General features: G+C 47.7%; 1 protein-coding gene across 5 annotated transcripts in view; it reads right to left on the bottom strand.

Moving 5' to 3' along the window:
* CAMK1G (calcium/calmodulin dependent protein kinase IG) overlaps positions 1-27,754 on the bottom strand; it is a 2,474,997-nt gene that overhangs the window by 2,410,468 nt on the left and 36,775 nt on the right. The window contains exon 1 of one of the 5 annotated variants that reach the window (XM_068269761.1): positions 1,261-1,339. The exons of 3 other annotated variants lie outside the window; for them this stretch is intronic. The gene's annotated coding sequence lies outside the window, so the exon portion shown is untranslated. Of the gene's footprint in view, positions 1-1,260; positions 1,340-27,754 lie in introns of those variants that run through there. One more of the 5 variants, XM_068269765.1, reaches the window with a different exon arrangement.

Genomic DNA, 27,754 nt, shown 5'->3' on the forward strand with positions numbered 1-27,754 from the left:
TACCTACACTGGGGCAGCTATACTAGGTATACTGCGGTAACTATACTACCTATACTGGGGCAACCATACTAGGTATACTGGGGTAACTATACTACCTATACAGGGGTAACTATACTATTTATACTGGGGAAACTATTCTAGCAATACTGGGGCAACTATACTACCTAATACTGGGGTAACTATACTACCTATACTGGGACAACTATACTACCTATACTGGGGTAACTATACTAGTTGTACTGGGGTAGCTAGTATACCTATACTGGGGCAACTATACTAGCTATGCTGGGGTAACTATACTCCCTATACTAGGGCAACTATACTCCCTTGCACTGCTTACTACTTCTTACTTCTTACTGTATATTCCGGTGTATAAGATGACTGGGCACATAAGACGACCCCCCAACTTTTCCAGTTAAAATATAGAGTTTGGGATATACTCGCCTTAAAGGACTACCCCTCTTCCAACGCACACCAAATAAAAATTAGAAAAACATCATATACTGGTGCTATGTATGAACAGATACTGGTACTGTACTGTATGTGGTACCCAGTATGTACCAGTATATAGGTGATTGACTGATTGAATTGGTCAACTTTCCCTCTCCCTAAGTGGATTGGTCAGCTCTCCTTGTTTACCTGTTTATCAGAGCGATATGGAAGAATAGATTGCGCTGTGCCCATAAAACACACCTCTTTCACCCTTCTGGCCCACCTTTGTATCCTTCTCTGCCTCTCAGATCTCACACATGTGCACTTGCGCCGCTTCACTACAGTCCTCAGCAGTGAGATCTGAGAGTCTGTAACAGGATAGGGCGTATCATCCGGCATCAATGACACCCGGCGTATAAGACAACCCCTGACTTTTCACATGATTTTCAAGGGTTAAAAAGTAGTCTTATACGCCAGAATATACAGTAACTACTTACACTGGGGCAACTATGCTAGCAATACTGGGGTAACTATACTAGCAACCCTGGGGTAACTATACTCCCTAAACTGGGACAACTATATTCCCTATACTGGGGCAATTGGGGCAATTGGTCCCCCCCTCGACTCCCACCGCCGCCTCCCCCCCCCCCCCCCCCACACACTCTTTTCCCCGGTCCATATAAATAAGTTCAGTCTGGATGGCGGACCCCAGGCTGAAAAAGGCAGGGGACCCCTGCCTCATAGCATTACATGTTGGCATCATGTGCAGTGCACGCAGGAGCTGAATAGTACACAGTGTCAGGAAAAGTAGTAGAAGAGAATTCCTACCTGGAATCCAGAGGGGCAAGCCACTCCTGCTTGTTGTACAGTCAAAACTGTAATAATTAACTTTCCTAAGGTTTGCTAGAGGAGCAGATGAGGGGAATATACAATCAGATTATGTGAAGCAGCATGGACTAGACAGGCACATGTGATCTTAAACACAAAGCTGCTCAGTTAAAATCTCCTTATGTGTTCAGGTGTACTGTAAGGAAAGCAAAGAAGGTCAATGAATTTGACCGTCTGTGCTTTAAGCTGCAGATCTCAGAATAACGTATTTTAAACCTTCTTTATGACAATCATAGCTTCCTTCAGTGATATCAATATCAATCTGATTAAATTAATTTCAGTAACAACATCTGTATTTGTTAATTCATCCTGTATATTGCTCAAGCTGTTGTCTGCTACATACATCATTTTAAGCACACTTTTTTAACACATTATCATAGTAGGCTCAGCTGTGGTACAGAGAGCTCATTCACACCTATGGCGTTTTGCACATTTTTCAGCACCGGTGATTTAAAATAATTGCCCTAAAAACGTTTGTGCAATGAATCCGTATGGGATAGTTCATATCAGTGCAATTTGTCGGCTTTCCGCTCAGCAAAGCGCTGCATGTACCATTTTTATGGTGATTTTGCTACAATTGAAGGTATAGGAATAATGCAAAACACTCACAAAATTGATTCGTGCGGCGGTTGCATTCGCACTTTTAAGAATAAATACATTGTATTTATTCTTTTCCGGGTCATATAGCTCACTTCCTGACTTGCGTCAGGAATTTAAAAAAAAGAAAAAAAGAAAACAAAATTGCTCTGCAAATGCGCTTTGAAAAGCGCTGTGCACATAATTGTAGCGCGCAGGTAAGCGCCGGGAGGGGGAAGAAAATCACTCACAAAATCGTAAAAACGCTGGCATTTGGGATTTCGATTTTAGATGTGAACAAAGCCTGAGTGATTTGTTTTCTGTTCACTGGCACTGTGGGAAAACGGCATTATATAGCAGTACGCTACTGGTGACATCAGCAAAAGCGAGGACACGGCAATGCAGGTGTAGTGGTTTTCAGACTTTAAAGTCTGAAATTCCAGAAGTGAATCGGAGGCGGGGCCGGAGCATCAGTGAATGGCTGCGCGGGCACAGGATGTCTGCGGGGGACCATTAGAAGCCCCGGGTAAGTTCAACTCATTTTCCCCCGACCCCCCCCCCCCTACAGTATTCCTTTAAAATAATATTCCAGCAGTTCTGGAGGTGTGTTTATGCATGTTGGATTTTTATGGCTCTGTACAAATTAAAAAGCTGACACATCATTGCATTCAAGCGGTTCTGGAGGTGTGCTAGCTTCTAAGGGCAACAATGGTTAATTTGCATATATTCAGCAGTGATGCCCTGGGAGACATCTCGGAGCTCACTCCAACCTGAATTATTGCAAATTCTTTCTGTTTTAATAAAGCAAACTTTTGTTTTCCTTCAAAATAATATGTACTGTAACTCTTATTTACTTTATTTTACTGTTCCCAAGTGGATTTCCAAGACAGGTGTGTCTCTGCAGTGTTCAGTCATTAACCCAATGGCAGCTTCAAACAAGATACATCATTTGAAGCTGCTTGTGCAGAGCAAACCTCTGAAGGTAAGCATAGAAAACCTCTTCAAAAGTAAGCATGAAGCTGATTCCTGCCTCCTGTAATATGCTATTTTGGGCTTTCTGTTGAACAGCATGGCTGTTGATAAGAGAAGATAATTAGGAGAGAGACTTGTCCCCCACCTTTCAGCTATTAGTTATTGTCTTTGTGGTGTGTATAGTGGTGTATAATGTGGGGTGTACACTACTTAGCATAAGTGGGTTTATGTCTGCGCTTTGTGTCTAAAGGGGTCGATTTCAGCCATTGATCAATTGATTCTATAGAATGGATTGGAAATCGATTCTTTCAAATCAGCCAACTGATCGATTTGCAATTGATATGAGTAAACAAGAGTAATAGAGGCGCCAAAGTAGGATAAAATAATTAAAATCAGTCTAAAAGGAGGGATATGGGTGGATTCACCTCCCTCAGGTATAATAATGACCAGGTTGAGTTTTAGCCGTTAATATCACAATTATATTTATTTCATAACAATCTCCAAAACATTGATGCAACGCGTTTCACGGGTTAACCTCCCGCTTCATCAGGCAATCGTAAAAGGAGAAATACTGGGGGAGAAAGGGGAAACAGAAAGGGAAAAAAATAACACTACTATGAGGTGCTCAAATGCTTCAGCTATAGTATTTCAAATATTTGTCTAATATTCCTTATATGTTATTCAACAAAGTACTTCAGACAATTGAAAGATCTCATATTGTAATTATGCCCGTCATTTGTAAGACAACGAAAACATGTTATCACTAGTCAAACATTTATATGAGTAACTGCCATCTCATCAATAGGCCCAAACCAGTGGTACAGGCTCAAGTTTCCAACTATCAGCCCTAGTACTTATGCACGGCGGCATGTGTATAAGGTAATGAAATTATCTTAGTACTTACCAGCTGAAGATCAGTGTCAGGTCAGAGCGCCTCTATGGAGACTGGACGCTCACTGCTCAGCTGTTTATAGGGGGAAATGGCGGCAGAAACACCCGCGGGGCGGGTGTGATGGACCGGAAACGGACGTGACGTAATTTAGGCGTCATGCGTCAACACGTACGCATGACGCCTTACCAAATGTACTGCACATATTGGGCCTATTGATGAGATGGCAATTACTCATATAAATGTTTGACTAGTGATACCATGTTTTCGTTGTCTTACAAATGACGGGCATAATTACAATATGAGATCTTTCAATTGTCTGAAGTACTTTGTTGAATGACATATAAGGAATATTACACAAATATTTGAAATACTATAGCTGAAGCATTTTAGCACCTCATAGTAGTGTTATTTTTTCCCTTTCTGTTTCCCCTTTCTCCCCCAGTATTTCTCCTTTTACGATTGCCTGATGAAGAGGGAGGTTGACCCGTGAAACGCGTTGCATCAATGTTTTGGAGATTGTTATGAAATAAATATAATTGTGATATTAACGGCTAAAACTCAGCCTGGTCATTATTATACCTGAGGGAGGTGAATCCACCCATATCCCTCCTTTTAGACTGATTTTAATTATTTTATCCTACTTTGGCGCCTCTATTACTCTTATTTACTCATATACTTGGTCCACCCTTGGTGGAGGGGTGTATCCCCATATCTTTTTTCCTGTCTATAGAGAGCGACTTTTTAGACCTGAGTAGGGTCAGGTTATAATTCTCCCCACCTGCTGTTCCATTGGTCGCCTGTGTGGTGACCCATGTTTGTGAGTATAACTTTAAAACACATACTTTCTTCACTTTACGTTAACATACTACACCAGATTGGGCTCTCGGTTTTTTCCTTGTCTCCAAAGCGATTTGCAATTGATTTTGATCGATTTAATCTATCTGACAGGATGGAAAATCTAGGTCGATCTGCTGCTGGCAGCAGATCAATGGGTTATAGATTTGCATTGGATCTAATGGTGCAATAATGCATTTAGATCAATTTTCAATAGAATTAATTCTGAAATCTATTAGAAATATGTTCCTAGTGTGTGGCACACATCAGATTCCTGTCAGATTCGACTTGACAGACATCTGACAGAAATCAATCTGATGGTCGAATCTGCTGCAAATCTATAAGTGTATGGTCAAACTTAATGGTAGCCAAACATCTAATGTCTGTGCTTTGTGTCTAATGGTAGCCATACATCTAGCGATGTATGGGCTGATGCGACCAAGAGACATATCTCTCTTATCGAATCTGATAAAAGATCTGTTAGCTTCCCATACACCACAGGTTCGATTCCCGATCAATTTCATGGTGAAATTGATCCGGAATATTCCTTGAGCGTCACCTCACCACCCCAACGCTGTGCCCCCCTAATGTAAATGTCCCCCCCAGTGCCCAGTGTCAGTGGTTCTCGTTGTAAAAATTATTTGTTGGTTGCTATGGGCAACAACACTACACCTTTGTTCGGCACCATATCACAGAAAGTGTGATAACTTGACACTCATCACAGCAACAGCACAGGAGATAGAACTGCTTAGACGTCGTCCAAAGTTAAGGTGTTTATTCGGTAAACAGATATACAAATGTGATCAGCAGCAATCTTATCTTCGTTACATGTTACCTCAGCAAAGCAATCAGTCTGTAGTAAGTCATCTTTAGCATTGCGGTTCTTGGTCAATCCCTTTTGACTAGACCAGGCTTTCTGTTATGGTACATCTATGCACTTAGCGTATATACAGCATACAGATAATGGAAGTTACTAGAAGGAAAGTATGAAGTATAAGTGGGCTCTGGAGCCCATGTCGGCCATTTTATACTAGCCTCTAAAGAGTTAAATGTGACATCATCCAGCAGGGATGGATCCATTACCCATCGCCTGCTATTGGCTGATAAAAACACGTGATAGCATGACAAGCACAGTCTTTACGGCGCATGCACATGAAAATTCCATTTTCCAATGACCTGTCCCCTTGTACTGAGGAGAACATTGTTTAATGTGCTTGTGAGAATATTTTCATAACAATGGATCATGTTTATGTTGTTTGGAGTCAGTTAGTCTGGCCTACACACTGAATCTCTGCTATAGCCTTGGGAGTTCCAGCACAATGTTCTACTGAAAATCAGAACTGTCTTTATTTCTCCCTAGGAGAAATTCTCCTTAAATAGAAACTCTGCAGAGCAAGTCCTTTTACTAAACCAGTTAGGTAAAGTGACTGAGGCCTCCGAATTCAAGCATATCATACTTAAATTCTAACAGCCCCCCTAAATAGGCTTGATCTGCAGATCCCTCATTCCTGGTTCAGACAGCACCCATGATTCTTTTTTTTATGTTTCACGTTTCGATGTATTGTGTTGTGGACCCTGGCGTTGGGACCACAGACAGCAGAAGGATGAAAATCAGTGTGGCGTAATATGTTGGCACTTTATAAATACAATAAATACATAAATAAATTCATAAATACAGATGGGCCGAACCTCCGATTTTCGGTTTTGCAAACTTCCGCGGAAGGTTCGGTTCACGGAAAAGTTCGCGAACCGCAATAGACTTCAATGGGGAGGCGAACTTGTAAAACTAGAAACACTTATGCTGGCCAGAAAAGTGATGGAAAACATGTTTTAAGGGGTCTAACACCTAAACCCCCAGGTGGCGGAGTGGGATACATGCCAAAAGTCCCGGGGAAAAATCAGGATTTGATGCAAAGCAGCGTTTTAAGGGCAGAAATCGCATTGAATGCTAAATTGCAGGCCTAAAGTGCTTTCAAACATCTTGCATGTATATACATCAATCAGGGAGTGTAATTAGTGTACTGCTTCACACTGACACACCAAACTCACTGTGTAATGCACCGCAAACAGCTGTCTGTGTTGTGACGGCCGTGGTGGACTACTGCGCAGTGCGCACCATGGCGAGATTGCTCTTCCTCAATCAGTGATGTCTGGTTAGGTATTGTCTGTCTGCCTTATCAACTTTAGATGGTTCTTTCTCTACCATTGTTAAAGCTTACATCTATTTTTTTTACATTACATTTTCTACTTGCTGTTCAGTACCTGCAACGAGAATCTATTATGGAGGGCAAGTCTGCCATTGTGACCAAGGGTAATGGCAGGGAAACCCTTCCTGGTGTGATTCCGGTCTGGAGTTGTAGCCTAACAAATGGCTACCACCACACATCCAGGCAAGGAGGGCAGCAGGCATGCCCGCCCCGAGGTAGTGACCAAAAATAACAATACGGGACTCGGGAGGACCTGCTGTTTTTGAAACAAATTCACTTTAAATCCTTTAACGAGAATCTGTTATGGCGGACAAAGATGACACCACTTGCCTTCCACGAGAATCAGTTATGGAGGGCAAGTCTGCCATCCATTCAAGTGCAAGGTATGCACTGACTGCCAGGTATAATACAATGTACAGTCACATATGCAGTGGAAGGTATGCAGTGACTGCAAACAGCCGTTTGTGTAGTGACGGCCATGCTGGACTGGTGCACACCATGACGAGAGTGCAGGTGATGGTGGCTTTACATCCCATATGGTCGCCCGGCTGATGTAGCTGAATGACAGAACAGTGACTGTCCAGCTGATCAAATTTGGTCTGACCACAATGAAACAATGACCTTATTATCTTTGGTGTGCCACCCCCACCCGAGACACTCATATAGCCGGCGGTCATTGCTTCATTGTGATACGCGAGCCCCTTCACCGCGCAAGGTAATGATCACGAAGGGGGATGGGCACATGTACATGCCTTTTGTTTTTTTGTTGCAGCCGCCCGCAGTGCAGCCAGAAATATTAGGCAGGCATGTACACGCAGCAGAAAAATTAGTATAGTGGATGCTGCTAGCAGCAGCCTTAAAAATTCAGGAGTCCTGGACCCTGTTGGTGGTGGCGGAGAAGGCAGTCAAACGGCCTGTAGGCAGAGATGCTGTGTGTGGGGACTGACTTAGTCTTCGGTCGTGCAGTAGCCCTCCGGGATCCATGCCTCATTCATTTTGATAAAGGTGAGGTACTGAACACTGTTGTGACTTAAGCGACTTCTCTTCTCAGTGACAATGCCGCCAGCTGCACTGAAGGTCCTTTCTGACAGGACGCTTGCGGCAGGGAAAGAGAAAAGTTGGATGGCAAATTGGGACAGCTCTGGCCACAGGTCAAGCCTGAGCACCCAGTAGATCAAGGGTTCATCGTCGCTGCTTGCAGTGTCTACATCCACAGTTAAGGCCAGGTAGTCGGCTACCTGCCGGTCCAGGCAATGGTGGAGGGTGGATCCGGAAGGGCTACGGCGAGGCATTGGACTAAAGAATGTCCGCATGTCCGACAACACCCCGAGATTGCTGGAGCGTCCTGTCCTTGCCTGCGTGGACTTGGGAGGAGGAGGATTACTGCCAGTGGTACCTTGATTGCATTGTGCTGTCACATCACCCTTAAACGCATTGTAAAGCATCATTGCCAGCTTGTTCTGCAAGTGCTGCATCCTTTCCGCCTTCTGTTGAGTTGGTAACAGGTCTGCCACTTTGTGCCTGTACCGAGGGTCTAGTAGCGTGGTCACCCAGTACAGGTCATTCCCCTTGAGTTTTTTGATACGGGGGTACCTCAATAGGCTGGACAACATGAAAGAGGCCATCTGCACAAAGTTGGATCCAGACGTACTCTCCATTTCCTCTTGCTCTTCCTGAGTGACGTCACGCAAGTCCTCTTCCTCCCCCCAGCCACGAACAAAACCACGGGAAGGTGGAGCAGCACAATCCCCCTCTGACGGCTGCTGCGGTTGTTCTTCTGGCGCCGCCTCTTTCTCCTCCACAGAAACACCTTCCTCATCCTCATCTGAGTCTGACTTCTCTCCTTCCCCACATGACTCCTCTTCTTCCTCCTCCTCCCCCCCTCTGTGCTGCCGCAGGTGTCGAGTAAACATCTGGTTTGGATGAAAATTGCTCCCATGACTGCTCCTGCCATAACTGTTCCTGTTCACGCTCCTCCACAGCTTCATCCACCACTCTACGCATGGCACGCTCCAGGAAGTAAGCGTAGGGGATCAAGTCGCTGATGGTGCCTTCAACGCAACTCACCAGGTTGGTCACCTCCTCAAACGGCTGCATGATCCTGCATGCATTTTGCATCAGTGTCCAGTTCGGTGGCCAGAAAATCCCCATCTTCTCAGATTGTGTCCTTCTACTGTAATTGTACAGGTACTGGGTGACGGCTTTCTCCTGGTCTAGCAGGCGAGAGAACATGAGCAGGGTGGAATTCCAGCGAGTCGGGCTATCGCAAATGAGGCTTCTCATCGGCAACTTGTTTCTCCGCTGAATGTCCGCAAAGCGTGCCATGGCCGTTTAAGACTGCCTGAAATGCCCACACAACTTCCTGGCCAGCTTCAGGATGTCCTCTAAGCCTGGGTACTTTGACACAAATCTTTGCACGACCAGATTCAGCACATGTGCCATGCAGGGTACATGTGTCAGCATTCCCAAATTCAAAGCGGAAATGAGATTGCTGCCGTTGTCACACACCACGTTGCCGATCTCCAGCTGGTGCGGGGTCAGCCATTGCTCCACCTCTTTGTTAAGAGCAGCCAGGAGAGCTGGTCCAGTGTGACTCTCCGCTTTGAGGCAAGACATGTCTAAAATTGCGTGACACCGTCGTATCTGGCATGCAGCGCAGTGATGCTCGGATGTGCCTCATCCACGAATTCGGAAATCCGCGTGGTTGAAAAAAAAATCTGCATTCGGCCCCGCCGCATGCGGGTTTTCGTTCGCGTCCACGCAACCACGCGGATTTTCTGCCATGAATGGCGTAATCACGCGTGGATTCCCGCCCGGAGGCGGATTTTCTTTTAACGTTAATAACAAAGCCCCCATACATGCTACAATCCCCCAAATTGCATGGATTATCGAGGTGATAAGAGGCAACATAACTTCAACATAGAAAATTCCTAAACATTTTTCTAGAGAAAATGGATTTTAAAGTGAAATCAACACTTTAAATGGGGCTATTAATTGGTAATACGTGGTTTTAAAAAGGGATATACGCGTTAAGCAGTCAAAGAGGTGAAGGCGAGTTCCAATGGCACTTGGCGGCGAAGGTACCGCTGGAGGAGGATGAGTGGCTGACGCCAAAAAGGCCCCAGAGAGGTTTTTGTAATATTTTTTTTTGGTTTTTTTTGCAGCAATTAGCAATGACATCGCAGCAGAGTTGTCAGTGGACATGGGCAGTGTGAACGCAGAGTGCAGTGGTGGTAGCGACTGAGTCAGGAGAAGGACTATGCGGGCGGTCAGTTCAGCAGCACAGAAGGACCACGGCAACATACTGGTAGTAGTAGTAGCAGCACAGCGTCATAGTGCTGGCCAAAAAATTAAATGCACCCGGTGACCCGGGCAGTGTGAACGCAGACAGAGTACATTGGTGGAAGCGAGTGAGTCAGGAGGAGGAGGACAATGCCGGCGGTCAATTCAGCAGCACAGAAGGACCATGGCAACATACTGGTGGTAGTAGTAGCCAGGGTCGGCGCTACCATTAAGGCAAAGGAGGCAGCTGCCCCAGGGCCCCAGAGCTTGTAGGGGCCCCCAGTGGCTACAAGAGGAAAAAAAAAATTGCAAATCGGCCTTATAGTTTTTGAGAAAATCGATTTTAAAGTTTCAAAGGAAAATAACAAAACACATTTAAAAACCTGTCGACTTTAATGGTTAATAGCAAATCCACCTTAAATGCTAGAAACCCTAAATTTGCAGGATATGTTAAGGAGATCATTAGGAATAAGAGGAAAAAACAATTTTTCAAAAAGAGCTTATAGTTTTTGAGAAAATCGATTTTAAAGTTTAGAAGGAAAAAAGTATAGTTTTAAATGCGGTAAATGTCACTTTTAGTAGCAAACCTAACGGTAGTGTAATTTTACATGCATCAAACGAAAGCGCAGTAAATTTCCTGACGGGGTTTTTAGGGGGTCTATACGCAGCAGCAGCGCTTTGGCCAGGGATCGCTATACAGCCGCAATATGGCTGTATGAAGATCCCTGGCATTTTTTCCTATTTTCCCAATTTTTTTTTATGTTTAGAGTGTGGGAATTTAAAAAAAAAAATTATGTGGGGTCCCCCCTCCTGAAACTTTTTAACCCCTTGTCCCCCATGCAGGCTGGGATAGCCAGAATGTGGAGCTCTGACCGATTGGGACTTCACACCCTGACTATACCAGCTGCAAAAAAGGTCCCCTAATTCTGATTTTTGTTCCGGGGTATATGCTGGGGGGCCCCCCAGGTTTATTTTGCCCTGGGGCCCCATTGTTGCTTAAACCGGCCCTGGTAGTAGCAGCACAGCGTCATAGTGCTGGCCAAAAAATTAAATGCACCCGGTGACCTGGGCAGTGTGAACGCAGACAGAGTACATTGGTGGAAGCGACTGAGTCAGGAGGAGGAGGACAATGCGGGCGGTCAGATCAGCAGCAGCAGCACAGAAGGACCATGGCAACATACTGGTGGTAGTAGTAGCAGTAGCAGCACAGCGTCATAGTAGTAGCGTTAAGCAGCACGGTGGCGTAGTGGTTAGCTCTCTCGCCTTGCAGCGCTGGGTCCCTGGTTCGAATCCCAGCCAGGGCACTATCTGCAAAGAGTTTGTATGTTCTCTCCGTGTCTGCGTGGGTTTCCTCCGGGCACTCCGGTTTCCTCCCACATTCCAAAAACATATGGATAAGTTAATTGGCTCCCCCTAAAATTGGCCCTAGACTACAGTACTTACACTACATAATATAGACATATGGCAATGGTGGGGATTAGATTGTGAGCTCCTTTGAGGGACAGTTAGTGACAAGACAAAATATATATATATATATATATACATACATACATATATATACACTGTACAGCGCTGCGTAATATGTCGGCGCTATATAAATACTAAATAATAATAATAATAGTGCTGGCCAAAAAATTAAATGCACCCGGTGACCCGGGCAGTGATAACGCAGACAGAGTACATTGGTGGTACCTTGGTAGCGACTGAGTCAGGAGGAGGAGGAGGACAAAGCGGGCGTTCAGTTCAGCAGCAGCAGCAGCACAGAAGGACCATGGCAACATACTGGTGGTAGTAGTAGCAATAGCAGCACAGCGTCATAGTGCTGGCCAAAAAATTAAATGCACCCGGTGACCCGGGCAGTGATAACGCAGACAGAGTACATTGGTGGTACCGTGGTAGCGACTGAGTCAGGAGGAGTAGGAGGACAAAGCGGGCGTTCAGTTCAGCAGCAGCAGCAGCACAGAAGGACCATGGCAACATACTGGTGGTAGTAGTAGCAGCACAGCGTCATAGTGCTGGCCAAAAAATTAAATGCACCCGGTGACCCGGGCAGTGTGAACGCAGAGTGCAGCAGCGGGAAGCGACTGAGTCAGGAGGAGGAGGACAATGCGGGCGGTCAGTTCAGCAGCAGCAGCACAGAAGGACCATGCCAACATACTGGTGGTGGTAGTAGCAGTAGCAGCACAGCGTCATAGTGCTGGCCAAAAAATTAAATGCACCCAGTGACCCGGGCAGTGTGAACGCAGAGTGTAGTAGCGACTGAGTCAGGAGGACAAAGCGGGCGGTCAGTTCAGCAGCTCAGAAGGAGGACCATGGCAACTTACTGGTAGTAGTACCATAACACCAAAAATTAACCAAGGTAGGCACTAGGCAGGTAGTAACTGTCTTTATAAAGGCAGGCATAGTTAACAACAGCACATGCAGCAGCCATTTCATGTCCCCCTGTGTCCGACAATAGGGGCCAGGAACTCACCTTCCACCCAAGCCTGGTTGATTTTCAGGAAGGTGAGTTTGTCCACAGAGGCGTGGGAGAGCCGAGAGCGCTTCTCTGTGACCACACCACCGGCCGCACTAAAGCATCTCTCTGAGAGGACACTGGTAGGAGGGCAGGATAGGAGTTCCAGGGCGTACTGGGAAAGCTCGCTCCAGATGTCCAGTCTCTTGACCCAGTACTCCAAGGGGTCCACGGGGCTGTCAGTGTCATTGAGCCCGCTGGATGGCCCCATATAGTCAGACACCATGGTGGTCAGTCGTTGCTTGTGCTGGTTGGTCGTGTATGCTGTGGCGGGCACCTCTGTTCTGGGCTGCTGCACTGCATACAGGCTCTTGCTTAGGCTCTTCAGGTCTCCGGGGCGCCTGTTGCTGCTGCTGCTGCTGCTGGTGGTTGTTGTTGTGCTGCTAGTGGCAATGGCAGGCACCTCTTGCTGGCTTGGGAGAGCAGTTACAGTGGGGGTGGAAGGCTGGGGGAATGCTTCCAGTAGTCTGCGCACAAGGTCCTCCTTCAACTCCCTTGTGCGTTGCTCGGTGGTGGATGGCGTCATTAAGTCTCCCAGCTTCCCTTTCAGACGGGGATCAAGCATCAAGGTAATCCAGATGTCCTCCCTTGAACGCATCTGGATCACCCGGGGGTCCCTGCAAAGGCAGCGCAACATGTGCACAGCCATGGGAAACAAGTGGGCTCTGCCAGCAAGATCTTCCTCGTCCTCGCCATTGTCCCATAACGCATGCCTGTCCTCTTCCTGTGCCATGTCGTTGTCCTCCTCAAACCGCCATCCACGTACAACGCCTGCTGCACTCTGCTCCTCCTCCTCCTCCTCATTCAGGTTAGGGACCTCCAACTCTTCCACTACCTGCTGTGAGCCCTCCTCTGAGCTGGACTGTGCTGCCATTTGCTCCTGTTCTTCCAACTGCCTCAGGGCTTCATCCCCACGCTCAATTAAATTGTCCATTGCCTGCTCCAAGGGCACCCACTGGCACACAGAGGCCCGCTTCTCACTGACCATCTTGGTTGCCTCCAGGAAGGGACTCAGCACCAGGCATATTTGCTGCATCAGTGTCCACTGAGTGGCAGTAATCATGGGGACTTGCTGGTTGCTGGGGACACTTGGGTCTAGCATGTAGGCCCTAAGAGCCAGCCTGTGCTGACACAGCCGCTCCAACATGGCCAGAGTTGAATTCCAACGAACTGGCATGTCGATGATCATCCGGTGTTGTTGCCTTCCATACTGCTGCTGTAAGGTGGACAAGAGTGCAGAGGCAGTGGCTGACAGGCGGAAAAAGCGTACCACCGCCCGGGCATCCTGCAGCAGCTCGCTCATCCCCTGGTAGGTGCGCAAGAAGCACTGCACCACAAGATTGAGCACGTGGGCCAAGCAGGGGATGTGCTGGAGGTTTCCCTGCTGCACTGCTGCCACCAGGTTGGCCCCGTTATCGGCTGCCACATACCCCACTTCCAGGCCTCTGGGGGTCAGCCACCTCCGCTCCTGCTTCCTGAGGGCGGCCAGGATGTTGGTGGCCGTAAGCCTCTCCTTCCCCAGGGTCACCAATTTTAAAAGGGCTTGGCAGTGCCGAGGCTTGGCGCTGCTGCTGCCGAGGCGGGCTTGCTTTCCGGGTGCAGAGGGAGTTTCGTGACAGGACCCTTCTGCATCCCCCCTGATCCCGCGTGGTGGCACCACTAGCTGGGCTGATGCGCTCTTGTCCTCCCTCCCTTCCATCAGTGTCACCCAGTGGGCCGTAAAGGACAGGTAGCGACCTGTCCCAAATCTGCTACTCCACAAGTCCATGGTCACGTGGATCCGCTTGCCCACAGAGTAGTCCAGGGAACAGGCCACGTTTTCCACCGCAAACTTGTGGAGTGCTGGGATCGCGCTCCTGCTGAAATAGTGGCGACTGGGGACTTGCCACTCGGGGATGCCAAATTGGAGCAGTGTCCGCATGGCGCTCCCCTCCTGCACCAGGGAGTAGGGAAGCAGCTGTGATGCCATGGACCGGGCCAGCAAGCCATTTAGTTTGCGGATCCGCCTGTGGCTTGGAGGCAGAGGCTTGGTCAGACCCTGAAAGGTGTCACTCAGCAGGGTCTGACGACGCTGGGATGCAGGGGAGACAGAGGAGAGAGACGAACACTGGCTGCCAGCCTCAATGTCTGTGTCCTGAGTAGCCGAGGTGGAAGAGCGCTTGCATGCTACTACTGCTGCTGCTGTGGGGGATTCACGACCCTGAGGGAGGGATGATGCTGCTGCGCTGGTGGGCCTTCTGCTCTCAGGAACCCCTGCCAGCAGTGCCTGCTTCCTCTTAAAGTCCGCATACTCGCGGCAGTGGCGGCTTCTCAGGTGGCCCTGGAGGGATGAGGTACCCATCTTGCTCAGACTTTTCCCACGGCTCAATCTTTTGCTGCATAACCTGCACACCGCATACCTTTTGTCATCAGTACATTCCTCAAAGCAATCCCACACTGGTGACTTTAATTTACTGCAGCCCCCACTAGCAGAGGGTGCAGCGGAACAATGTGTGGTAGTAGTTGCCGGGGGTTGCATGGTGGTGGTGCCGGCTGAAGCAGTGTCCTGTCTACTTCCTCCACGCCCACTGCTGCCGATGCCCCTGCCCCTGCCTTACATATGGCGATATCCTTGCCTAGGCCGAGGTGACTCGTCATCCTGCTCTGCCTCTGACCATTCTTCCACGGACTCAGCAGGCTGCACATAGTTAGGGTCCACAACGTCGTCATCATCAGCAGCATCTTCATAATCCAGCTCTTCCTCTGACTCCTCTTCTGTCCCTACATCCCCAGACACAGACACAGAGGGCTGCTGACCAGTGGGTGCTGGGGTGGATGTCACAACAAGCGTGGGACGTTGGCTGCTGCTGCTGCTGCTGCTTGGAGTGGTGCTCACAGTAGAGGTCTGGGAGGAAGTCATGATGTCCATGAGTACGTCAGGTTCCATTTGCTCAACCACCACACGGGGACCAGAAACTTTAAAATATTTGGACAATGGCGTCTGCTGACTCGGCCCAGGCTTTGCTGCCCCCCTTTCTGCTGCATCACGACCACGTACAGCTGGGCGTCCTCTCCCTGGACGTGGAGCAGTCCCAGAAGTGGCTGAGGCAATTGAACTCCCTTTCCTCTCACCCCGCGAAACCCTGCCAGACATGTTGCTAGTAATGAATCACTGGATGCAGTGGGCACAGTACAAGGTCACTGAAGGATGCACCAGGCACAGTACAACGGCACTGAAGGATGCAGTGGGCACAGTACAAGGTCACTGAAGGATGCAGTGGGCACAGCAGTGGGCACTGGATATACAACTAGGTCACTGAAGGATGCAGTGGGCACAGTACAAGGTCACTGAAGGATGCAGTGGGCACAGCAGTGGGCACTGGATATACAACTAGGTCACTGAAGGATGCAGTGGGCACAGTACAAGGTCACTGAAGGATGCAGTGGGCACAGTACAAAGTCACTGAAGGATGCAGTGGGCACAGCAGTGGGCACTGGATATACAACTAGGTCACTGAAGGATGCAGTGGGCACAGTACAAGGTCACTGAAGGATGCAGTGGGCACAGCAGTGGGCACTGGATATACAACTAGGTCACTGAAGGATGCAGTGGGCACACAAGGATGTCACACTGTGTAATGAGATGCTCATATGCCAGCGAGCGAGCAGTGGGCACTGGGCACGGCACAAGGTCACTGACAGAATGAATGAACAGCGCTGGCAGAGAGTGGCGGCGCCGGCGGTGTGACTGGCTGCCTGCAAATAGTACAAGTGTATAACTGTCACTGGAATATACAAGTGAACACTGCAGTTGCACTAACCTGCCTGCCTGCACTACACACAGATAATCCCCACTCCCACTACACTGACTACACTGCAGCACTGAACCTGCCTGCACTACACACAGTTAAATAATCACTAGACTCCCACACTCCCACTACACTACACTGACTACAACTAACTACAGCAATCACTCACTGACTAGCTAACTGTGTACAGTATAAGGGCAGTGTTAGCAAAAAAAACGCTTTGTTTTTAACACAATAAATGCACTTGCTCAAACAACAATGGCCTGGAGATAATCCTCTCAGCACCACAGTCTAGCAAGGACAGAGCTTTTCCATTATGGCCGCCGCTTTATATTCAGGAGGGGAGGGCATAGCTCCCCTCCTGTGATTGGTTGCTAGGGCCTGGCTGGGGCACTCTGATTGGCCTGCAATGTGTCACTTCCGCATAGTTTGACGCATTTCCGCAAACCACGACTTCAGCGCCGGGTTTCACGAGCGTGAATGCGGATTTCTGTTTGCATTCACGCGAAGCCGAAGTAGATTTTCGTGGTTGAAAATCTATTCACGGATTTTCGTGTCTGAGGCGGAATGCGTCAAAATGGTCGTGAATCCACGCGTAAGCGTGATCACGACCTGGCGGTGAGCACCACTGATGCAGCGTAGGCTCTGGGGAGATGGGGCTGTGTAGCTGGAGAGGAGGAGATGGCAGCACCACTAGAGTTGAACTGCCACTCAGCCGAGGAGGAGGAGGAGGATGACAGTGAAGAGGATGTAGCAGGAGGAGAAGGAGAGGAGGTGGCAGGAGGCCTGCCTGCAAGCCGTGGAGGTGTCACAAGTTGGTCCGCTGCGCAGCCACGTACTCCCTGCTTGCCATCGGTCACCAGGTTTACCCAATGGGCTGTGTACGTAATGTAGCGGCCCTGCCCGTGCTTGGCAGACCAGGCATCCGTGGTCAGGTGGACCCTTGACCCAACGCTCTTCGCAAGAGATAACACCACTTGCCTCTCATCTGCATGGTACAGTTTGGGTATGGCCTTTCGTGAAAAATAAGTGCGGCCTGGTATCTTCCACTGCGGTGTCCCAATGGCCACAAATTTACGGAAAGCCTCTGATTCCACCAGCTTGTATGGTAATAGCTGGCGAGCTAATAGTTCCACCACGCCAGCTGTCAGACGCCGGGCAAGAGGGTGACTGGCAGAAATTGGCTTCTTCCACTCAAAGACTTCCTTCACAGACACCTGGCTACTGCTGTGGGCAGAGAAGCAGGAACCGCTCAAGGGCAGAGGTGGTGTGGAGGAGGGTGGCTGTGAAGGTGCAAGGGAAAAAGCGGCTGAAGATGATGCACCTGAAGGAGGAAGAGGAGGAAGAGGAGAAGGAGGGTGGCTTGTCTTTTGGGTGCTGCTTTTCCTCAGGTGTTCTTCCCATTGCTGTTTGTGCCTTTTCTCCAGGTGCCTTCGTAAGGCACTTGTCCCTACGTGAGTGTTGGCCTTTCCACAGCTCAATTTTTGGAGGCAGAGAGAACAGATGGCTTTGCTCCGATCTGAGGTACACACGTTAAAAAATGTCCAAACTGCTGAGCCCCCCTGGGGTGATGACTATGGTGGCATCAGCAGCTGACCTTGAAGGGCATGTTGGCTGACTGTCCATAGCTGGTGATACATGGCGCCGGACACTTTCCCCAGCTGTTTCTGAGGACGAGCTCCCTCTGATTCTTTCATGGAAGCAATAGGAAAATTCATGACGCTCTACCCCCAACCATCATACCAATCGGTGCAGGATCAGGCAAGCCAGACCATAGCAGGACAAATGTAGAAAGGAGGATCCGCAGACAACAACAGGTTGAGGTAAAAAAGGCTGATAAGTTTATTCGAAAAAATCCACAGACAGTGCAATAAAATCACAGGATCACCTGACGCGTATCGGGCCTACCATCTGCCCTTAGTCGTAGTTAAGAGTGAACCTGTACAAGAGGGAGTTTATATGTGGCCGGGGGAGAGAGAAAACTCCACCCCCGGGAACACACATGCTGCCCCTTAAAGAGACATACATCCCAACATTTATAATACAAAAAATACAATAATAACATCAAGAATATTATATAAAAGATGTAAAAAAGCGTTATCACTGAAAAACTACAAAGTTAAATATTGGCGGAAAGGAGGGAAGGGAGAAGACAGCAATAACAATATTACATAAGTTGTTAACTTTTATGATTGATACAATATGTTGTCAAAAAGAGAAACAAAGGGATTTCAATATGTGTAGACTAAACTCAGATCCCATCTCTTGTTAAGACACTGTGGTATATGAGTGCCTAACCTATGAATCCAAAAAGCTTCACGTTTCAAAAGTAATCTTTGCAGATCACATCCCCTGACCGGACAAACTACCCGTTCTACCCCCTGAAAAACAAAAGGAAGATAGGTCCCTCCCATGTACAGTCTCAAAGTGTTTAGAAACTGCAGATTTACGAAATGTATTCCAATTTGTACCACAATAGTTTTCTGCTATGCGGGCTCTGAGGTGACGTGTAGTGCATCCCACATATTGTATACAGCATGTCATACAGGAGATAACATAAATCGTGTATTTCGTATTGCAATTTACATATTGTTTGATGGGAAATTTTTTATTGTGTGCAAAGGAGAATACTGTATTACCTCTCTTGTGACACTGACAGTAGTTACAGGTGGAAAATCCACAGGGGTAAGAACCTACTGTGGCTAGCCAAGTGGGGGTGCGGAAAGAGGAGGGAGATCGAAAAAGACTGGGCGAGAGAATGGACCCTAAAGTGCGGGCCCTCCTGGCAGAGAAACGGCACCCTCTATCAAGGATGGTTTTAAGTTCTGTATCCGGATACAGCACAGGAATATATTTTTTGATAATATTTGTAATCTTATTGAATTCAAGGCTGTAACTGGTGACAAAAGTGTCCTGGTTTTCTCTGACCTCACTCTTCGCCCTGTTTTTCAATAAATCTGAACGTGGTTTCTTGGTCCCCTTCTTACGTCCCACAGCCAGCTGTCTTTCAGTGTAGCCTCTTTGCTTAAGTCTAGTTTCCACCAAGTTGCATTCTTGTTCAAGATCAATAGGATCTGAACAGTTACGCGCAGCCTTAATAAATTCCCCTGTTGGGATGGCATTTATGGTGTGTCTGGGATGACATGAATTGGCAAGTAAGATGGAATTACCCGCTGTGGGTTTCCGAAAAGTGCGAGTGGAGACTGAGTGTGATGAGGAATCCCCCATGAGAGTGAGATCCAAATAGTCAATTTTAACTGGATTCAAACTCATGGTAAATTTTAAGTTGAGGTCATTATGGTTGGCGTAGATCAGGAACTCCTCGAGGAGGGCGGGGGGACCCCCCACACCAGAAGTAAGTCATCTATAAACCTCCCATACCAAATAATATGGGAGGCATAGGGGTTGTCATCCCCAAAGATGCAGAGCTCCTCCCACCACCCCATATATAGGTTCGCAAGGGAGGGGGAAAATTTTGCCCCCATACAAGCTCCGCATCTCTGGAGATAAAACCCTGAATCAAACATAAAGTAATTGTGTGTGAGGAGGTACTCCACCGCCCTCCCGAGGAAAACCCATAAAGATATGTCAAAGGAAGAATATTTGCGGAGGTGAAAATCCATAGCCTCCAAAGCTAGATTATGTGGGATGGAAGAATAAAGTGATGTGACGTCCATGGTCACCCACAGGCACCCGTCCTCCCAAGTAAAGCCATCAAGACTTGAGAGAACATGACTGGTGTCCTGCAGGTAACCCAGAAGTCTAGTGACAAGGGGCTGTAGATGAGCATCGACCCACTCACCCAGAAGCTCACCCACGGAGCCAATGCCGGCCACAATTGGCCGGCCCCGCGGGGGAACGTCTGGTTTGTGGATCTTCGGGAGGTGGTGGAAGACGGGCACAACCGGGTGCAAGGGATACAAGTACTCAGACATTCGTTTAGTTAATACACTGTAAGGCTTGGTGGTGTATTCTCCACAGTCAGCATGCAACGCATGAGCTGGCGTGGAGGAGGTACACACACTAGCACAAGGAAACAGGCTATCCCTAGTATAGTGGAGGGGAGGACTGACTCCAATAAGAGATTGTGGCGCACAGAGCCGGTGCAGATCTGACAGCCACAAACAATGCTTTCGTTATAACGTCTCAGCGCAAAGTAGCGCTGAGCGCATAAACCAGAACTGAGGAGATCAGGACAGGTAGACAGAATGAACGCTTGCTAGCTAGCGGCTACTTAGCGACAGCAAGCGTCCAAAACCAGACAGACTGGAATGAGGCAGCCAATGCGATGCGGCGATGGCGTGCCTCACAAAGACAGGACAGGATAGTCAGAAAATAGCAGGATTAAGATAGATGAACGTAACACAGATAAATATACAATAAGTATGTTTTCCTAGCGTATTACAATTACAGCTATCAATGAAACTATTTGTAACGTCTGACTAACATATGTATATATCGGCAATGAACCGATATATGACATAAGCAGGAACGCTGACTAGGAATGGAGTAATACAGAGAACAGGACTCAGAAGGATTCGCTATCTCTTCGCAGAGATGAACGCAATCCACAAACGGTAACAGAACAGGATTCAGAAGGATTCGTTATCTCTTCGCAGAGATGAACGCAATCCACAAACGGTAACAGGACAGGATTCAGAAGGATTCGTTATCTCCTCGCAGAGATGAACGCAATCCACGAACAGAACCAGGAGCAGGGTAACTACCTCAGCACGGGTGGTCACGGTACGTGCAACCTACCAAAACGTGCTGGAAAGCTGACTAACTGCACACAGGATATAAACAGTTCGTGTACGTATACATCAGCGACACTGATGTATCAACGTAACACAAATACAAGGAAAATAATAAACGTGCTGGTATGCATATATATTGGCAATGAACCAATATATGATGCAAAGACCAGCAAAGTATCTTTATAACAAGAAACACGATCGGGGGCTAAAGCGACAGCAAGGCAGGCTTAAGCTGAAGCTATGAAAACCCAAGGAAACCCTGCAGGAAGCAGATCTTTATACTGAGGTCATCCAATGGGAGCAGACATGCAGATTCCCACACAGGTGAATGATAATCAGTCACAAGCTGACAGCAGGGAAAGGCAGACAAAGCTATGCAGCTTGCATGGAAATAGATCAGAACTGCCTGAGCTGCAGCACTACTGCTTCCAGCAATACCTGCTGCAGCAGCGATCATTACAGTACCCCCGCCCTTAAAAGCGGATTCCAGACGCTTTTCAAAACTGAAATTCCCAACAAAACAGTCTGACTGATAATTCATGATGACCGGGACAGCCCGGCAAGACCGAATTCCAGAATCAGTCCCCACAAGACTGGACCCATCAGAACCAGAACCTATAGAACCATGCCCATCAGTACTACAAGCCCCAGTCTGACACCCATCAGAACCATGATTTCCAGAAGAAAGCCCTCCGAAACTCCCTGAGCGATACCCACCGCCTTCCAGGAACCGTTCAGAAACGCCAAAGCCTTTGCAATGCCCACCGGTACTGTCCTTACCAAAACAAAACCCACTGTTGAACCAGTCCAAGGCACCAGGACAAGTTCTCTCAGAGACCTCCCAGAACACCTTGAAGCTCCAAAGAGATCCCCATAGATCAGAATGCCCCTTAGGCTCACATGGAGAACTATCAAGAACCCCCATGGAACCCAGGGCAACTCCCGAGTCAGGGCCACAAGGACAAACATCAATATCAGGGCTTTCAGGGACCAGAACCATCTCTGGGCATGCAGGCAGACTGGCAACATCAGAACGTGTTCCCACTAAGGAAGCATCAGAGCACGCTAACACCTTAGACACACTTGGGCATTCTGGCACACAAAGAACATCTGGGCACACCGGCACAAGAGAAACCCCCGAGCATGTCAAGGAACTGTGAGCCTCAGGGTCAGCCAAGACAGGACCAAAACCAGGACTGGCCAAAAAACATCATCATGACTAAACTTCGCAACTACTGGACTTTTACACGAGAATGCTGGATCAGACTTAGATGTCGCTGATTCCAGCAAAGTCAGTAACAAATCAGATTCAGGGGCACTAACAAGACAGGACAAATCTTCTGATGTATGCACTGAACCAGATAGGGACTCCACAACTACCTCTGGACTGGGCAGAGACTCATTTAATACACTGGATTGGAGCTCATGAGGCGCTGCAGAACAAGTCAGTATTGCAGCAGCCCCCACTGGACTAGGCAAAACTGAGGAATTCCCTGGACAGGAAGGGGACTCTGGAACCTCTGCCACAGCGGCCAGAGAACCAGAATCTTTCAGGATACAGGGCTGGGTTTCAGGAACACTCAGACCGGACTGAAATTCTGAGATTTCTATTATTTTGACCAGAGAATCAGAATTATCCATGTTACAGGGCAAGACTTCTGAAACATTCAGAGGACAGGGCTGGAGTTCCTCGGCTGTTACAACACTGGAGAGGGACTCAACATTGGTTAAATCAGACTGTGTACAGGGCAAGGTATCTAACACAATTGCTGACGAGGACAATATTTCAATGGCTTCTGCTTTGCTGGGCAGAAATTCACCAAGTTTTATTAGAGCAGACTGTAATTCCAAAACAGCTGCTAGACAAGTGAATATTACTGCAACACCAACTGAGGTAAGCAGTGCCTCAGACCCTTCTGCTAGAGGGTTTGAAATATCCAAAGTACTGGGTGAAGCATAAGACTCTGCGACCACAGCTTCACTGGACAGGATCACTGAACAGTCCATATTGCAGGGCAAAACCATGGAAGCACCTGCTGGACAGCATAATGATTCTGTGACCTGAGTTTCATTGGAGAGATCTACTGCACAATTCATGGTACAGGGCAAATTTATTGGAACATTTTCTGAACAAGGTAATAATTCTGCGATTTCAGGTTCACAGAGCAGATGCTCTGAGCTATTCACGAAACTAGAGCGAGGTGTAGAAACAGGAAGATCAAGACACAATGTTTGCGCTTCTGAATCACCATTCATTTGTAAAATTGGAAAATTCAGATGCTGGGGTTCTGAGGATTCTAGACAGGATTGCTGGGACTCGGAAACTGATGTAGTGCATCTATTGGCATCTGCTGGATCAGACAGGAGTTGAACTTTATTAACACAGGTAATTTCTGCAGAAGTGTTTGCAGAGACAGGCAAGATTTTTCTGGTGTCTGTTTCACTGAACAAAGAGTCATGAGTACTGGCTAGGCTGGACTCGGAAGTCAGCAGGACCTCTGGATTCTCTGCTGAGAAATTTGCGCAGGGCAAGGTTAAGAATGTATCAGTGGCTTCTGTTTTACTGGTAAGTAACACTGAGTTATCCATGGTACAGGGTGGAATTGCAGGAACTTCAATTTCACACAAAAAGAGCTCCGAATCACCTGCTGAATCAGCCAAAGGGGCTGAAGCAGGCGGGTCAGAACGCCAAATTTGTGAATTCGGAGTCACATAAAAATCATCCAAAATCAGTTCCCACACATCAATCAATGGAGCCACAAAGTCATACTCACACACACCAGTTTTTATTAGGTTATAGGCAGACTTAGTGCATGCATTCAATACTAATTCACTTTTTGCACTGTAAAATTGACAAAATGAACTTGAATCATTCTTCCATTCATTGACCAGAGCTTCCATCTCTCCTTTCTCAAATGGAGGATTCCAAGCATACTTAACAGGCAGATCATGGTTTGCAGATATGATTGTAGCAGGGACATATATTGGGTTAATTAGCAGGTGATTGGCAGATTCCTTATTCCTAAGAATCTCCAATACCTGTAGCAAGTGCTGAACTGTAGTGTATGCAAACTTTCCTTGCTTCACAAATAAGTTGATTTGTTCAATACTCTGTAATATCTCCTCATAATCATACTCAGATAATTCTTTTAAACAAAAATCTTTATTTTCCCTAGCCAGGGAGGAAAGTTCATTAGTAGTTTCATAAGTCCATTTAACTCCCCTGAAAGACAATTGCATTTCATTATCTGTTAATGGCAGAATCTCATTATAGGTCTCAGTCGCTAAGGATAACGACTCTGCAGATCGGACACGTTTCTTAGAACGTTTGCGTTTGGCCTTAGACCCTGCTGTTTTCCCTGCTGTTCTTGGTGATTTATTCAAGGCTGCAGGAAAACTATCAGTAACACTTTCTGCTTGCTGAACATTTTTGCAAGCAATTGAAGGAGTAGCTGATTGACCTGCTGCCAGGAGTTCATTAAGAGGAAAAGGCAATGGATCTATGCGCAACCAGTTATGGATCACAAACGCTAGAAATTCCAGCGGTCTCTCTTTCAAATCGGAATGATTGAGAACATCAAATGCCCACTGGAATAATTCCCCTTTAAACAAAATATAACTTAGTTGGAGTGCCCAGGTTGAAACAGGAGTCGCTTGGAGATCAGGATTGGCCAGGAACCTGGCACATTCAGAGAAAAACTCATTTTCTGTTTCAGAGCTAAGTTCTTCAAATTTCTTAAAGGAACAGGAACCATAATTAACAGTGTCATACTTTCTGGGAATCCCCCCCCACAATGGGGATTGGTAATGGGGTTTTCATAATGTAAGGCTTGGTGGTGTATTCTCCACAGTCAGCATGCAACGCATGAGCTGGCGTGGAGGAGGTACACACACTAGCACAAGGAAACAGGCTATCCCTAGTATAGTGGAGGGGAGGACTGACTCCAATAAGAGATTGTGGCGCACAGAGCCGGTGCAGATCTGACAGCCACAAACAATGCTTTCGTTATAACGTCTCAGCGCAAAGTAGCGCTGAGCGCATAAACCAGAACTGAGGAGATCAGGACAGGTAGACAGAATGAACGCTTGCTAGCTAGCGGCTACTTAGCGACAGCAAGCGTCCAAAACCAGACAGACTGGAATGAGGCAGCCAATGCGATGCGGCGATGGCGTGCCTCACAAAGACAGGACAGGATAGTCAGAAAATAGCAGGATTAAGATAGATGAACGTAACACAGATAAATATACAATAAGTATGTTTTCCTAGCGTATTACAATTACAGCTATCAATGAAACTATTTGTAACGTCTGACTAACATATGTATATATCGGCAATGAACCGATATATGACATAAGCAGGAACGCTGACTAGGAATGGAGTAATACAGAGAACAGGACTCAGAAGGATTCGCTATCTCTTCGCAGAGATGAACGCAATCCACAAACGGTAACAGAACAGGATTCAGAAGGATTCGTTATCTCTTCGCAGAGATGAACGCAATCCACAAACGGTAACAGGACAGGATTCAGAAGGATTCGTTATCTCCTCGCAGAGATGAACGCAATCCACGAACAGAACCAGGAGCAGGGTAACTACCTCAGCACGGGTGGTCACGGTACGTGCAACCTACCAAAACGTGCTGGAAAGCTGACTAACTGCACACAGGATATAAACAGTTCGTGTACGTATACATCAGCGACACTGATGTATCAACGTAACACAAATACAAGGAAAATAATAAACGTGCTGGTATGCATATATATTGGCAATGAACCAATATATGATGCAAAGACCAGCAAAGTATCTTTATAACAAGAAACACGATCGGGGGCTAAAGCGACAGCAAGGCAGGCTTAAGCTGAAGCTATGAAAACCCAAGGAAACCCTGCAGGAAGCAGATCTTTATACTGAGGTCATCCAATGGGAGCAGACATGCAGATTCCCACACAGGTGAATGATAATCAGTCACAAGCTGACAGCAGGGAAAGGCAGACAAAGCTATGCAGCTTGCATGGAAATAGATCAGAACTGCCTGAGCTGCAGCACTACTGCTTCCAGCAATACCTGCTGCAGCAGCGATCATTACATACACCATCTTTTATATAATACTCTTGATGTTATTATTGTATTTTTTGTATTATAAATGTTGGGATGTATGTCAGTTTAAGGGGCAGCTTGTGTGTTCCCGGGGGTGGAGTTTTCTCTCTCCCCCGGCCACATATAAACTCTCTCTTGTACAGGTTCACTTTTAACTACGACTAAGGGCAGATGGTAGGCCCGATACGCGTCAGTTGATCCTGTGATTTTATTGCACTGTCTGTGGATTTTTTTTAATAAACTTATCAGCCTTGTTTACCTCAACCTGTTGTGGTCTGCGGATCCTCCTTTCTACATTTGCTTCTTTCATGGACTCGTCTCCTCCTACTCCTCTCTGGCTCCCCTCTGAACTGTCCCCCTGGTCATCTCCTCTTTTGGGAACATACGTGACATCCATATAATCGTCATTATAATCCTCCTGCCCAGCTTTGCTTTCCTCAGACACCTCCACAACTGCACCAACATCAGGTGCTTCATCATCCCCCTCCTCACACGTTACGTCCATACTATCGCCACCTAACTCAGACGTATGAGGTGTTGTAACTTGCTTAGCGCCTTCATCTTGTTGTAGCATTATTGGCTGTGAATCAGTGATTTCCACACCAAATAACTCCTGCGAAGTGTTAAATGCAGCGGATGTGGTGCTTATTGTAGCGCTGGTGGCTGCGGGAGATGAGGTGTTCTGTGTTAAATACTCAACCACGTCCTCACAATTTTGGAAAGTGATGGCACGTGCCTTCTTCTGAGCACTGTACTTTGGGCCAGGTTCGCACAAAATCACAGCAAAACCACCTCGCACAGACCTGCCAGTGCCAGGTGGCCTTCCTCTGGGTCTGCCTCTACCTCTTCCTCTACCTTCACAAGATGGCGCTGTAGAGGTCGCCACGGCCACAGGGCTCCGGACTTTTATTTTTTTGTTTTGCCCCTGGAGTCACCCGCCTGCTCTCTTCCTCCCTGGTGGGGAGGGTGAGTGTGGATGGGGGCTTGCGGACAAGTTTGGTGACCCGCGGGGTGCACGCGGCTGGAAGACGGCCCCCAGCGGCATCACAGCGGTGTGTGCAGCTCCTGCATGCACCGCTCGCAGGACCCCGCACGCCAGCTACTGGCTCAGGGCAGTTCGGGGACTCCTCTGCTCTGAGTCCGTGAGTCAACCGCTGGCTTTCTTCACCGCTGTCCTGGTCTGCAGTGGGCTGCCAGCCTGGAATCGCCAGAGCCGAACATCGCTCTCACCATCCTCCACGTGACTTCCAGGATCAGCTGAGCGGCCATCACCCACGTGGCGTGACCGCAGGACCAGGCGCTGCAAGGCTCTTTGCCGCCTGAGGAAATGCCCTCATCCTCATGCTGCTACTCGCCAAGCCAGAGGATCCCGTCACTCCTGCACCATCGGCTGCCGCCACCCACATGGCCCGGACCTCAGCATCAGGATCTCCACCGCCACCAGGGAATTTAGAGCCAACTGGAGCACACGCATGATGCATCAATCCTCTGTCCAGGCTGCAGCGAAGGAGAG

This window comes from Hyperolius riggenbachi, chromosome 2 (genome assembly GCF_040937935.1).
Source record: "Hyperolius riggenbachi isolate aHypRig1 chromosome 2, aHypRig1.pri, whole genome shotgun sequence".
Classification (NCBI taxonomy): Eukaryota; Metazoa; Chordata; class Amphibia; order Anura; family Hyperoliidae; genus Hyperolius; species Hyperolius riggenbachi.